Raw genomic sequence first — 15,827 nt, 5'->3', positions numbered from 1 at the left:
CACGTCATGTAGCAGAAATAGTTATATCCCATTCAGTAATGGACTTGCCAAGCTTGGCTGTCCTAGACACCACCCCGTTCCCTGCCCCACACCCTTCCTGCCCTCCCTACCTCCTTTCCCCCACAGTGCACCTACAGACCACAGTACTAAAATCAGCATTACTTTAGGTAACCCTCCACCTAACCTCGCCACAGATGACTATTCTGACAATATCCAGAACTAGCGCAATATGCTAGAACATCGCCCTACAGCCTACCCTAACCTCATGACCCGTAACGACAGACTAGGTTGTAGACTCCCCACTTTACTCAGCAAAATGACCAACAATCCTACAACTAAAGTCACTAATAAAAACGCCATTGCAAACACTGTGCCACTCAAAGGAGCCCTACTTAATGTTAAATCCCTTGTGGCCCACCCTACGGAAATTGCCGACATCATCCGCTCAGCAGACCTGGATTTCCTCCCCACCACAGAAACCTGGCTTCATGCCACAGCAGGTCCCTCTCTAACCCTCACGGTTCCAGACAACTACTCCATCCTCAGGGCCGACAGACCTAATGCCCGTGGAGGAGGTGTAGCACTTATATTCAAATCCTCGCTTGACATTAGATCTGTGACCTCCCTTCCTCTAAATTCCTGTGAACACCTATTCATTAAAATTCAAAACACCCCTAAGAATACTATCACCCTGGAACTAATATACAGACCCCCTGGTCCCATAGGTTCCTTCGAGGAAGATATAACCTCCCTCATAGCTGAAAAATCTAAACCTTTATCACAGAATATTATTTTAGGTGACTTTAACTTGGGATACAATGATCCTCACGGCACTCGAGCTTCCTCCCTGGCAAATGCACTTTGCGAACACAACTACATTCAACTTAACACCTTAGCTGCACATCAGAAAGGCAGAACCTTCGACTGGCTCGCTGCCCACAACTGTAACTTTATCTGCAAATACCCCCAACCACTTATAAGGACCGGCCACTTCCTACTTTCATTTGACATTAGCACTAATAACCCACACCACATACAGTGCCCACCTGCACCAGCATGTCTGACGAGATCCCATTGGTTCTACCCACCCTAAACATGATCCCAACACATCAGACCTTAATTTACTAGTAGAGACCTACAATAACGCCATGACCAAAGCTATCGACCTTGTTGCCCCTCTAAAACTACGCAAAGGTAAACCCAAAGCACATCTTAACTCCTGGTACACACCAGAACTTAAAATACTAAGAAATAAAAACCCCAATCCACCTACGGACATGTCCGTGAAGGACCAACTCTGATGCACTAGTATCCAAGATGCCCTTGCAAACAAAATCACTGGCCTACAAACAAAAATTGAAAATAAAAGACTACAACTTTCTAATAGTAGCCCCACCCCGAGCCCCCCTATCCTTAGCCCACCCACCACCCCTAACACTAACCATGGTTTCACCTTCAAAAAAGTAACCGTGCTAGAAGTGCAAAAAATCATAACCTCCCTCAAACCGTCAAACTGCAAAGGGGACAGTTGCCCCGCACAGATTATAAAAGATGCAGCAAGAGACCACGCCCCCTTCATTTCTAAGCTCATAAACGTGTCATTCTCCACCAATTCGGTACCCAACAATTTGAAACAGTCATGGGTCCTCCCGCTACTAAAAAAAACAGACCTTGGACCCAGCCATCCCCACAAATTACAGGCCTATCACAACAGTTCCCTTCCTGTTAAAAATCCTTGACAGAGTTGCTTACTTGCAAATTCAGCATTACCTAGAGTCCAACCAATTGCTCGGATTGCGTCAGTCTGGCTTCCGGCCTCAACATGGAACAGAAACTGCCCTTGTTGATCTTAAAAGTCAGATTGACGAAATTAAAGATAAGGGCAATGCTGCCATCCTACTTCTCTTAGACCTCTCAGCAGCCTTCGACTTGGTCGACCATAAAATACTCTGCTACCACCTCTCCTCTGCCGCCTACTTTTCCCCCTCTGCTGTCACATGGATACAGTCCTTCCTGGCCAATAGAACCATGAGAGTCTTCTCTCCGGTGGCAGCAGCAGACCCCATCCCTATCACTTTTGGTGTCCCACAAGGCTCATGTGTTTCACCAACCCTATACAATATCTTTACAAAGCCCCTATTTGATAAACTGGAACGTCTGGGTGTCACTTACACAAACTACGCGGATGACACCCAGATACTCCTCACCATCTCAGGCAATTACAATACTGATGTAGCCAGGATCAATGAAATCTTCTCTTTCATTCAGGCATGGATGGCCACACATGGCCCCTGCCTGAATAACGAGAAGACTGAACTTCTCATTGTTGGTTCACCGAACAACTTACAAAAACTAAGTCCCAAGTACTCCAACATCATAATTTATGGCAATACCATCCCGGTTGCCAAAAACGTGAAAACACTTGGCTTCGATCTCGATGCCAATATTAACCTCACTAAGCAAGTCAACTCGACCGCTTCAGCCACTGCCTATACAGGAAAACTAATTAGATCCTCTAGACCATTTCTTTCCTCTAACAGTTGCCTCACGCTAGCTAGAGCTCTTATACAATCTAAGTTAGACTACTGCAACAGCCTCTACTTAGGGGCTAACCAAGCGATAATTAGTAAACTCCAAGTCCTTCAAAATAATGCGCTACGGGCAGCGCTAAACATTCCCAGGCGTGAGCATATCTCTGCCACTAGAACTACATGCAAATGGCTCACCATCCAACATAAAATCGATCTATAAACCCTCTGCCTCACTTACAAAGCTCTCAACCATCTAGCCCCCCCCTACCTTACTAACAAATTCACCATGAAATCTTCCATCAGAACCACGAGATCTTCCAATACCTTATTTCTCACAGTACCTAGATTTACCTCTAAAAGAGCCGGAGGCTCGAGCTTCACTGTCCTCGCCTCCCAACTCTGGAATGCCCTGCCACTGAATATTAAGTCATCCAAATCCTTCCAGTCGTTCGGGAAACTTGCCATTGGGTGACTTTTGACAAAATGTCAACCTTTAAGTTAGACTTAGCTATAAACTGTACATATTGCACATGTCTCATTTTGTCATTATTGGTTGCTATCAACTGCACTGTCTGTATATAACTGTTGTTCAACTATCACTGTTTATGACCATGCACTGTGCCTTGTAACTTGTACTAAGCGCCCTTTTACTCCCGGGTCCGGAGCGCTAAAGAAATAAAATAAACAAATAAACACCTAAGCAACCCTGCCGAACCCCCTTTTCCACCTTGATAGACTCAGACAGATTTCCTTCCTCATCAAGTCGAATTCTTATAGTATTGTCTTTGTGGAACTCGATCAACATGGCGAGCAACCCCTCAGGGATGCCCCACGCTCTTAACTTTGCCCACAGTCTGCACCTGTCCACCTGATCAAAAGCTCTAGAGAAGTCCACCATGCCCTGTACAACAGATTTCCTTCAACCTTACCTGACTTCTCTGACATGACATTGAGAGCGACCCCGTTTAAAGCTGTTGAGAGGCCCTTACGAAAGCTGGTCTGGTACTTAGAGAGGTTCTTATGTTGTTTTACCCATTTCTCCACCTCACCCAAGATGATCTTCATAAAAAGCTTTCCCTCTATATCTAAAAGGGCGATTAGACGATAATTGATTGGTAGCATGCGATCGCCCCCTTTGAAGAGTGGAATTATTATGGCGGACTTCCAGGTAGGAGGAAGTGCTTTCTTTAGCAAAATTTCCCCACATAATCAGACTAACAATTTGGCCCATCTAGTTGGATTCTCTTTTAACACTAGAAACATGTGCCCATTTGGACCAGCTGCTTTGGAGGACAAGCTCTTCTTAATCAAGCTCTGTGTGTCTAGCGGAAGTTCCCATTTCACACTCTCCGAAACTACAGAAGTGGGACTTTTGCATGTGGCAAATGCGAGAGCAAGATAATCCACCCAAACCTTTTCAGGGACCAAGTTACAAAGTGAGCTTTTTGAACAACCCTCCAATGAATTTATCACCTTCCAAAAGTGACCAGAATCCCTGTTGCCACCAACTTTAGCATGAGTTCACTGTCATGCTGGAGACGCATGGCCTTCCTTCCCACCGACCAATGTTTGTACGACTGACGAAGTGCTTTAGAATTTTTTCTCTCTTCATTCAAACTCAATTTCAAATTTTTTAAACTCCTTATTTCTTGATTCAATCGTTTTTTCATCAGCATCGTGGCTTCATCAAAAGTGTGACAACACACTTGCATTTTCCCACCTACTTCCACACTCGGTGGGCAGGTGGACCAGATAAATTTAGTAAAACTGGCCGGAGTGCAGTTACGCCTTAGTATGAAGTCAGGCATTTGACTGAGGCACTTATTCAGACTTCCCCCATCCCTCTTATATTTTTGGAGATGTATTCTCCATTTCTTACTTTCAACTAGCTGTCCATGCCTACATTGCTCTTCAAAGACTCTCTGAAAATGTAAGGGCCAGTGTAGAGTGGTCGCTCCCCCCTTTTATCTACTCTCATTGAGACATTCTGGGAAAAAAGGTCGAAAGACAAAAAGAAATAGTCAAAAATTGAACTGATTTCCCTTGTGATCTTGTCGAATTGGCTGGGATGTCCGTCGGAAGAGAACAGTTTCCCATTTTCAGCCCCCAACCTTCCAGGAACTCAACCCAAGATCTACCTCACCCTGAGGGTGTCTTTCCTAGTGAAACCTCCCCCTCCTTTGTCGGGCGCAAACAATGCAAATTTAAATCACCCCCCAATATGATTTGCGCGCCGCCATAGAGGAGCTTAATTTTCTCCATTGAAGCAGCCAGCTCCCAAAAAAAGCATCTTGGACTGATTGCGCTGGCTTCCAATACACATTCACAAAAATCACATCAGACATAATGACCTGACATTTCAATGAGATCTTACAAATTTGGATCTCGCCTTCATTTTTTAAGATTAAGACAGGTTCTTTCAATAAGGAGTTTCTGATTGCTACAAGCAGCCCTCCCGATGGTCTCCCTTTTACTTTTTGGGTGGCACCCTGGGAGATCACTCTAAAACCTTCAATTTCAATGGGGTTCACTAACCAAGTTTCTTGTAACATTACAATATCCCCCAAATTAAATAGGAGCTCCCTCATTTTTTGTGATGTGAATGTATTGGGACCCCGTGTGTTCCAACAGATAACTTTAAACTCCTTTGACTAAAGGTGCTGGGTCCCTACCCCCAGCTTGAGGAGAACCTGGGACATAATTTCTGGAAGTAATGATATAGGCAAATTGTCTCTATTCAGATCATTAGCCATGACCATTGTGGCCATGGCATGGCCTTCTTGTAATGCTCTAGACCATTCTGTTGCTCTTGAGGACTATTTAATCAATAACAGGTAAGGGTCCCAGTAACACTGCGCCACACTTGTACAAAAATGTAATGCAGCGTTCCTGAAAATTCATTCCGTATTTTTAATCGTTCATAGATTTCTCTGCAACTGCAAAGCATAAGAGTAATTTGTCTGCAGAACCAGCAATTTGCTTCTAATTTACTTTAGATTAACGTCTTCCTACTTACAAGCCTCAGAAGAAGAGCTAGGAGAGCTTGAAACGTGTCAAGCTGCTTACCTTTCTATAATAAATGCAAATTGGCATTTAATTTTTGTACAAGTGTGGCACAGTGTTACTGGGACCCTTACCTGTTGTTTTCCATTACCCATGGGAGTATATTTGCAGTATACCCACACTTCTCAGGGACCTGCAGCCCCCAGCTTGTAACCAAATTAGAATTGTGCAAGTGCTGTGGAAACCCCAGACTTTCTCTGCCGTCGACTATTTAATCAACTCATTTTGTCCTTAATGTGGCCCCATTTTATCTCTGATATATGCCACATGCAGCCTTCCAAAACTTGGCCATTCATTTCACCACAACACAGATCAAATTCACCTGTTGTGACGAATCACTGGATGTCGTCACTTCTCCCCGAGGGGACCCCCTTTCCCATGTGGCCAGGGAGGTGAGGATGCTACATGATAGTGCCCTTGGGGGCAGTATAATGAGGGTGGATCTCATGGATAGGGACTCCCCCTCTTCCCACCTTGGAAGCAGTGCGGCCAACTAGGGAACAGCTCTATTGAGCACATCACACCCCCACATACTCTTACCTCCCCCTTTCTGCTAACATCTTTTTAGACAGTAGACATATGTACTGTTGTACAGTAGACTACGATAAGGTCCTGAAAAGTACTGAGATGAAGAAAAAGTACTAACCATGTCGGTACTAAGAAGAGGAGCCCCTGTGAAGATTCAAGGATTATGCAGAGGAAACTAACAAAGGACTACATCCAAGTATAAATATAGAAGGGATTGTATCCCATGTCGAACCCACCCCCGATAGGCTGCAGCCATCAATCTTCGAAAGTGTTTGTGTGACCCAGAGAATGTTGCAAAGACGCTGTTGAGTGGTTGAGCAGAGCTTTCCGTGGGCACGCAGGAGTTGTCACATGCAAGGAAACAGCTGAGTGGCAAGCAAGCCAAGGCTATCGGTGTGAAGACTGTCCCACAGAGCTGGAGAGATCCAGATGCTGGGGATTCTGCACCATTCCTCTGCTTTCCTTGGAAGCCCTGATGATGTGCTACTACCCCGAAGGAGGTGAGGGGAAGCACGGGAGAACAGGAGGGGACACGGGAAAGAACCACATACAGACAGGAGCGATTGCCCATCAGTCTCTCTACCGACACTGGGTATGGGAGACCTACCAGATTTGGGAGTTCCACAAACCTCACTCCAGTGACAGGAATAACCCCTTTGACCAGCAGGGATGGGTCAGGGAACCCACCAAGCATATAAGAAACCCCAGAGGTGACGCCCCGCACCACAGTGGCAGACAGAAGCCCAATGGCCATCATGGAAGTGTACCAAGTTGGCCAAACCAAAGAATGAGAGAAACCAGGGTCCGGGGTCCAATCCAAGAGAGTCATATGAGTCATCTTCCTCATGGCAGGGAAGTGAACCAAGTGGGTCACACCAAAGAAGAAGAGAAGCGAGGGTCGTGGATCCAAATCAAGAGAGCAATATGAGTCATCTGAGTCATCTGCCTTGAGACAGACAATACTTGGCATAGAAGTCAACCAAGTGGGCCAAGCCAAAGAAGAAGAGAGAAGCAAGGGTAGCGGACCCTCAGAACTGTGTGTTGTACGGGAGAAACTTAATGAGAAGACCAGGGGAAGGGAGTTATTCCCCCTGTTGTAAAGGACTGTGTTGCAAATACCAGGACAAGGGAGTCATTATCCTGGTAATGTGGACCTGTCAAAGCCACTTCCCAAAGTTCCTTCCCCTGGGGTCTCCTCACCTTGGTCTTCCCTCTGACAGGTGGCCTTCTGTCTTCTCCTCCGGTCTTTCGGGGTTTTCTCCTCTTCAATATCCTTCTTAAGGAGTCCTTTACCCTTCTTGCGTTCGAAGAGATAGGGACGGTCTCCTCCGGAGGCCACCTTGACCGTTAACAGAATAAACCGTCAGGTGAACCCTGGGGAGTCCGCCCCTTCCAGATCCAGATCAGGGAAAAAGCCAGTAAGGCAGAAAAAACCCTGTGAGACTGCTGGCGAGGGTGGATAGGAAGAATAGCGGATCCAGATGCTTTAAGAGTCTTGAGACTAATGTCCAGTTGAGAGCTCCGAAGTATAACAGATGGAGGACAGTGATTTCTTGGCAGGGATGAGAGCGCCTCGGAGGAGGCAAAGGAGTGTGGGGCCACGAAGGATTACTTGTAGACTTCCGAGGGATCAAGCAAAGGCTCCGAAGACTGCTGACGGAGGTAAGTTGGTTGGGAGAGAGAGAGAAAAACGCGTGAGTGAAGGAGAGCAATACAGAGTCAGTGAGAGTGAGAGAGAATGAATGCGAGAGAGACAGAAACGAGAGCGAGTGAAAGGCTAGGGAGTCTGAATGAGAGAGATCGAGTGAATGCTAGTGAGCCTGAATGAGATAGAGCGAGTGAATGTTAGGGGTGCGCGAATGAAGGAGAAGTGAATATAAGAGAGCAAGAATGAGAGAGCGAGTGATTGTGAGAGTGCGCGAATGCGAAGTAGAGTGGATGCAAGAGGATACGGAGGAAAGCGGGGAAAGGCGAGGGAAGGTAAGACCGAAGGAATATGGGAAGGCAAAAAGAGAACGGCCGTCGCCTGGCGAGAAGGCGAAGGGCCGCGGAGTGTATCCAAGAAGGCAAAAGAGAACGGCCGTCGCCTGGCGAGAAGGCGATGGGCCGCGGAGTGTATCCGAGAAAGCCAAAGATGAGCTCAAAAGGTCAGGAGCTATCGTAGACACAGGTTCGAAAGTCAGCAGAGCGAGTTGCAACGCAACTCGCAGGGGGGGGCGTGGCTTCTTTAAATGCAGCGGCGAAAAAGACTAGACCGCTCACCGACAGATCATTGGGACCTAATAGCGCCTCCATCTTGCCCATAGCTTCCACGGTCTCCGCGGTGTGACAGTATGCCCTCTCCTTATCCCTTCTCCCCCAGGCTTCCCTGGGTGCAGGCGATGGAACGATCTGAGAAGGCGTGGGGCATGGATGTTGTGTCTGGGCTCCCAAGATCGTTCTGCAGCGGAGTATCCTTTCCAATGGACCAGGTATTGTACGGTGCCATGTCTGTAACGGGAATCCACCAGCCTCTCCACCTCATACTCGTCAGGGTCCGGGTCCTCGATCCTTAAAGAAGAGGGTCTCCGATGACTCGCAGGATCGGGAATATAAGCTTTTAGGAGAGACATATGGAAAACAGGATGAATCTTCTTCATCTTGGGTGGTAATTGTAACCGAAAGGCCACAGGATTTACTTGGGACAGAATGGTGAATGGACCTATGAAGCGGGCCGAGAATTTACCTGGGTGAACCCAACGTGGGAGATATTTGGTTGATAACCACACCTTGGTTCCTACAACCCAGTTAGGGTTAGGGGATCGCTTCTTATCCGCATACTTCTTGTAACGTATCCGGCTTGCCTCCAACTTATGTACAGCTTCCTTTTGGATGATACGGAGATCATGAAGATGTTGATCCACTGAGGGCACAGTAGTAGTAGGAATCCCGAAAAGAGGTATATGTCTCGGATGATACCCATAGGTAAAAAAGAAGGGACTGATGCCTGTAGCAGAATGTTGGGTATTGTTATATGTAAACTCTGCCAGTGCTAGATAGGACTGCCACTTATCCTGCTCCTGATTGCAGAAACAACGTAGATATTGTTCGATGGTGGCATTGAGGCGTTCGGTCTGGCCGTTACTCTGGGGATGGTAACCAGAAGACAGTGCCCTCTGAATCCCCAGAGAGTTGCATAACGCTGACCAAAAACGGGAGGTAAATTGGGTACCCCTATCAGACACTATGGTCCGAGGCAAGCCATGTAGTCTCACTACGTCTCTCAGGAACACCTCGGCAGTCACAGGAGCGGAAGGCAAGCCATGTAAGGGAGAGAAGTGTGCCATCTTGCTCAGGGAGTCAATAGTCACCATAATTGCTGTATAACCCCCCGAAGTGGGAAGATCTACAATAAAATCGGTAGATACATGTATCCACGGCTGGGATGGTAGAGGCTCTTGTTGGAGCAGACCCAAAGGTCTGTGAGTGGTATTCCTGTTGGCAGCACATACTGGACAACTCATCACGTATGTCTTAGTGTCCTTTATCATTGTCGGCCACCAGAAATATCTAGACGCCAGGCATAGGGTTGCCCTCTGCCCCTTGTGACCCGCAGACGGAAGGTCGTGACACCAATATAGGGCTTGCGTTTGGAACTCCTTAGACGGTAGAAATAGGGCGCCTTGATGAAAGTACAATCCACCCTTCTTCACCAGAAGCGGTTGGTACTCTGAAGACACCTCGATATGGTTAGTGGCAAGCTCTACTTCTTGTAGGAAGGAGCTGACCAACCCCAGGATTCTCTTGCCAGCAAGTATCCCATCCTGGCCCTGTTTCTCTTCTTCTTGGTACTCCAGGCTCCGAGAGAGAGCGTCCGCTAAGGCGTTCTCCTTTCCAGGAAGATATGTGATTTCAAAGTCATATTGGGAGAAGAAATAGGCCCATCGAGCGTGTCTGGAATTGCGACACTCCATTTGCTGCAATATCTTCAGATTCCGGTGGTCAGTGCGAACCAGAAAGGGATGGGCCGCTCCCTGTAACAAATGTCTCCATTCGATACAGGCCTGTCGGATCGCCAGTAACTCTCGTTCCAAAACCGAGTAATTCCTTTCACTAGGTGTAAGTGTTCTAGAGTAATAAGCCACCGGATGTTCCACTCCATCTTTGCCGGCTTGTAGAAGAGCAGCTCCAATAGCCCCTCCAGAGGCATCTGTTTCTACCACAAAGGGGAGAGATTGGTTGGGTTGCACCAGAATGGGGGCAGTTGTAAAGGCTTTCTTGAGTACCAAGAAGGCTTGGTCGGCATCCTTATCCCATTCGAACCTCTGGCCCTTTTTTAGAAGACGAGTGATGGGTAAGACTATGTCAGAGAAGTTTGGGATGAATCTTCTGTAGAAGTTGGAAAGACCCAAAAATCTCTGTATGTCCTTAGGACTCTTCGGAACAGACCACCTAAGGACTGCCCTTACCTTCTCCGGATCCATCTGTACCCCTTCCTTTGAGACGATAAAACCTAAGTATGACACTGAGACAGCCTCAAATATGCACTTTTCTGGCTTGACCAGAAGCTGATTTTCCCTTAATCTTTGGAGGACCAGGGAGACATGTCTTCGGTGTTCCGAGAGGGAGGATGAAAAGACCAAAATATCGTCTAAATAGACCACCACTGAGGCATACAGCAAGTCAGAAAAAATCTTATCGACAAAGCGCTGGAACACTGCCGGGGCGTTCACCAGACCAAAGGGCATGACTCTGTATTCGAAGTGTCCCAGAGGGGTTCTAAAGGCCGTCTTCCACTCATCCCCTTTCCTTATTCTTAGCAGATGGTAGGCTCCCCGAAGGTCTAATTTGGTGAATATAGAAGCTCCTTCTACTGCTTCGAGTACCTCTTTTATGAGAGGCATAGGGTATCTGTCCCGAATAGTCAAGCTGTTCAATCCCCGGTAATCTATGCACGGCCTGAGTTCAGTAGAGCCCTTCTTTGGGATGAAGAACATTGAAGCCCCTGCTGGGGAGTGAGATTCCTGGATCAGGCCATTCTGTAGATTTGCATCTAGATACTCCTTCAATGCCCTTCTTTCTGGTAGGGACATCGGATACATGCGTCCAAATGGTACCGATGCTTCAGGTTTCAAATTGATAGCACAATCCTCTGCTCGATGAGGAGGTAAAGTACGGGGTAGTTTGTCCTCAAATAACTCGGCATACTGCTGGTAACAGGGAGGGATCGTTTGAACCACTGCCGAGGAGGTTGAAATAGCAGCTCCCTTCCCCCTGAAAGGAGACACCTGGGGAAGACACGAAGTGGAACAATATGAGGACTGAAAACTTACAGTATTCGTAGCCCAGTCTATCCTGGGGTTATGCTTGCGCAACCAGGGTATGCCCAGGATGACGGGAAAATGGGCAGCTCTGATGACATCAAAGGTAATTTGTTCCTGGTGTTGGAACAAAGCCATAGTAGCTGGAGAAGTCTCTTGAATGATAGGTCCAGAAGAGAGAGGAGCCCCGTCTACACCCTCTACCGGTAAAGGACAGTCTTTCTGAATTAGGGGAATGGCTTGTTCTTGAACCCACTGAATATCAATAAAATTTCCAGCCGCACCGCAATCCAGCATAGCCAAGGTTTCTAGTGAAGCAAGAGATCCGAAAGTTAGATGGACTGTAAATACCATGAGTCTATGGTCCTCCTTCGGCTTATCCTGCTGCCTGGAATTGCAGGGATTAATCGATTCCGCCCGGTTCCTTTCCCTGCTTAAGACCGGGGAGACGCGTTTCCCGACCGTCTCGGGGGAACTTCGGGACAACTCCTAAGCAGATGCTTAGAGGATCCACAGTACATGCAAAGACCTTGTTCTCTGCATCTCTTTCGTTCCTCGGGAGTCAACGGGCCCCTAGTTGATCCTATTTTCATAGGTTCCTCAGGTGGCGATCGAGTAGAAGGAGTTGAGGCGGGTACTCCGATGGTCTGGTGAGGTCTGAACCTCCTCCTTTCTAATTTTCGCTCTTGCAATCTATACTCCAATTGCAGGGACAGCGTAACCAACTCTGGGAAGGAAGCAGGACGTGTCATCCGGGCAAGTTCGTCTTTAAGTTCATCATGTAATCCTCGTCGGAAGAGGGTCTGCTGGGCTGAATCTGGCCATCCTGCCTCCGTCGCCAACTTCATAAATGCGGAGGCGTATGTCTGTACCCCCTGATTCCCCTGACGGAGATCCAGAAGGGCTTCATACGAAGAATATTGGACCTCTGGTCGTTCAAATCTGTTCCGCATCAATTGAATGAACTGTGCGTAATCATTAACCGCAGGATTTGTTTGCGCTATCAATGGAGTAGCCCACGCCAAAGCATTACCCACTAGGTTGGAGACCAAAAACCCAACCTTGGCCCTATCGAGTTGGTAGGCCTTAGGTCGAAAGGTATAGTAAATCATACAGGCATCCAAAAATTCTTTCAGGAGTTGTGGACTGCCATCATACTTCCCGAAGGAAAACGTCAGGGGAGGCAGGTCGCCTCGGAAATCGTCTCGAGCTGCCACCTGCTGGCGTAAGTTGATGTTCTCTGTTCGAAGGCTCTGAACCTCCGCCTGGAGACCCTGAATCGCTGTTACCATCTCCTGGTATTGTTCCAAGGAGGCCATCGTACTTGTTTGGCGTTGCAAACTGTCAAAGCCACTTCCCAAAGTTCCTTCCCCTGGGGTCTCCTCACCTTGGTCTTCCCTCTGACAGGTGGCCTTCTGTCTTCTCCTCCGGTCTTTCGGGGTTTTCTCCTCTTCAATATCCTTCTTAAGGAGTCCTTTACCCTTCTTGCGTTCGAAGAGATAGGGACGGTCTCCTCCGGAGGCCACCTTGACCGTTAACAGAATAAACCGTCAGGTGAACCCTGGGGAGTCCGCCCCTTCCAGATCCAGATCAGGGAAAAAGCCAGTAAGGCAGAAAAAACCCTGTGAGACTGCTGGCGAGGGTGGATAGGAAGAATAGCGGATCCAGATGCTTTAAGAGTCTTGAGACTAATGTCCAGTTGAGAGCTCTGAAGTATAACAGATGGAGGACAGTGATTTCTTGGCAGGGATGAGAGCGCCTCGGAGGAGGCAAAGGAGTGTGGGGCCACGAAGGATGACTTGTAGACTTCCGAGGGATCAAGCAAAGGCTCCGAAGACTGCTGACGGAGGTAAGTTGGTTGGGAGAGAGAGAAAAAAAACGTGTGAGTGAAGGAGAGCAATACAGAGTCAGTGAGAGTGAGAGAGAATGAATGCGAGAGAGACAGAAACGAGAGCGAGTGAAAGGCTAGGGAGTCTGAATGAGAGAGATCGAGTGAATGCTAGTGAGCCTGAATGAGATAGAGCGAGTGAATGTTAGGGGTGCGCGAATGAAGGAGAAGTGAATATAAGAGAGCAAGAATGAGAGAGCGAGTGATTGTGAGAGTGCGCGAATGCGAAGTAGAGTGGATGCAAGAGGATACGGAGGAAAGAGGGGAAAGGCGAGGGAAGGTAAGACCGAAGGAATATGGGAAGGCAAAAAGAGAACGGCCGTCGCCTGGCGAGAAGGCGAAGGGCCGCGGAGTGTATCCAAGAAGGCAAAAGAGAACGGCCGTCGCCTGGCGAGAAGGCGATGGGCCGCGGAGTGTATCCGAGAAAGCCAAAGATGAGCTCGAAAGGTCAGGAGCTATCGTAGACACAGGTTCGAAAGTCAGCAGAGCGAGTTGCAACGCAACTCGCAGGGGGGGGCGTGGCTTCTTTAAATGCAGCGGCGAAAAAGACTAGACCGCTCACCGACAGATCATTGGGACCTAATAGCGCCTCCATCTTGCCCATAGCTTCCACGGTCTCCGCGGTGTGACAGGACCAGGAGGAAGGTCCAACAGGCCTGGGGAAGGGAGTCATTCCCCCAGGTCCCTTTCAGATTGAGACCAAATACCAGGAGAAGGGAGACATTCTCCTGTCCCATCGGGAAAGTGAACATTGTTTAATATTGTTATTTTTCCAACTTTGTGACCTGGGGAAGCATTATGGAACTCCTTGTTAGACTATTATTCACAGGAGATTGCTGATTTTCACAATCAAAGTTCATCTTCTGGCTTAAGAGCGGGAATTTTTGGCTCAGTGACTCAGCCTATTACCTCAAAACATTCCTGGTCCTCGTTCCCTCTGTTTATTCCTGCAGACATCTTAGCTTCTAACATGAAACTTAAATCAGCATCCCTCTCAACCCCATTCCTTTGGCTATTCTTAATTACATCATGCTAAATGTTGCCCCTTTGGTCGCTCAGGCAGTGAAATCCTCCTGCTTTGGCTGGTCTTATTGCAGCAGATTTGAAACAGGCTCTGGTAATCCGCCTCTTTAAAAAGAAAAGCCTCCCTTGATCCAACCAATCTGGCTACCTTCCTCCCTATCTCTATTCTTGCCTTTTTATGACAATTGTTGAATGTCTTATTTCACCTTTGGTCTGTTCCTTCTTGGAAAATGCTGACTTCATTGACCCTGTTCAGTCCAGCTTTAGACCTGGCTGTGGCACAGAGAGGGTCCTGATCTCGGTGATGAACGATCTGGCCCGGATTGAAACAGTAGACCACCCCCTTCTGCTAGATCGCCTAGCTGGACCCTTCGGCCCATTCCTTTCTTGGTTCACATCTTTTTTGACTGATAGTGGTCACACTCTCTGTCTTGTGAGCTTAGGGACCTTTAGGAACATGCAAGGATGGGATGATACAGAATAATTCTGTGTCCAAATAACCAAACCAACTCAGGAAGATGGCAAAGTACTGTTTTATTAACAATTATCTAAAACAGGGAGTTTACAACGAACAACAACGGACGCACCACCTTGAAGAAAACAGGTGAAGCAAGTTTTGCTGTTTGGGCTCCAAAAAGCTGGAACATGATACCACTTTATCTTAAACAATGTACAACATTACAACAGTTTAGGAAACGTCTCTGCTAGTCATTTTAAATGACTCTCTTTTCTCCCTCACTGAGTCTATTTGTTTTTCTTCCTGTTTGTTTGTCCCTGTGAGCGCCTTGAGGCCTTTTTTGGGTGAATGTGCGGAATTTAAAAATATATTTAGTTAGTTAGTTAGTATGCTCAATCTCTCAGCAATCTTTACACAAAGCAGAGACTTTATACCAAAAATACATCAGGGGTGACGTCATACTACATGACAATAATGATAAACCTATTAATAGTCGGGATTGGCTATAGGAAACATCTAAGTATACTTTTCTATAGGCACTGGGATTGTGATTGGTTGTCCACTATCAGGTGGACACAACATATGCCTAACTCTAAACCATGTCATCTTCAGAACCATTAGATACACAGTTCCTCATTGGTCTTCAAACTATAAGGTCTTTTGTTATGTGGACTAATACCATTGGTTGGGAACATTCGGCTCATTTAGCAGCATGTAAGCCCAGACCCAGGTCCAAGGAGTTGGGGCATGACACAACCCCACCACGAATTAGCCCATGCTTTCTGCCATGAAGATTGTCTTTTTCTTTGAACTTGGCCTTGCAAAGTATCCTTTTAGAATACACAGAAGTGAGAGCACTCACTATCGTGTTCTGGGCCTCCAAGTTCGAAATGTATTTTCAACCTTGTCTTACGTGACTGGAGACCATGATTTGATCCATTCTGCAGGTTTTAAATGCTGTAAATGAATTGAACTTGACACTCTTGGTGTTCTTTCTTTGCAACTTAACAAGGGATGATGTATCCTTCGCACGTTTG

This window comes from Ambystoma mexicanum, chromosome 7q (genome assembly GCF_040938575.1).
Source record: "Ambystoma mexicanum isolate Mex_15411 chromosome 7q, UKY_AmexF1_1, whole genome shotgun sequence".
Classification (NCBI taxonomy): domain Eukaryota; kingdom Metazoa; phylum Chordata; class Amphibia; order Caudata; family Ambystomatidae; genus Ambystoma; species Ambystoma mexicanum.
The sequence above is the reverse complement of the archived record's forward strand: the minus strand, read 5'-3'. Positions refer to the sequence as shown.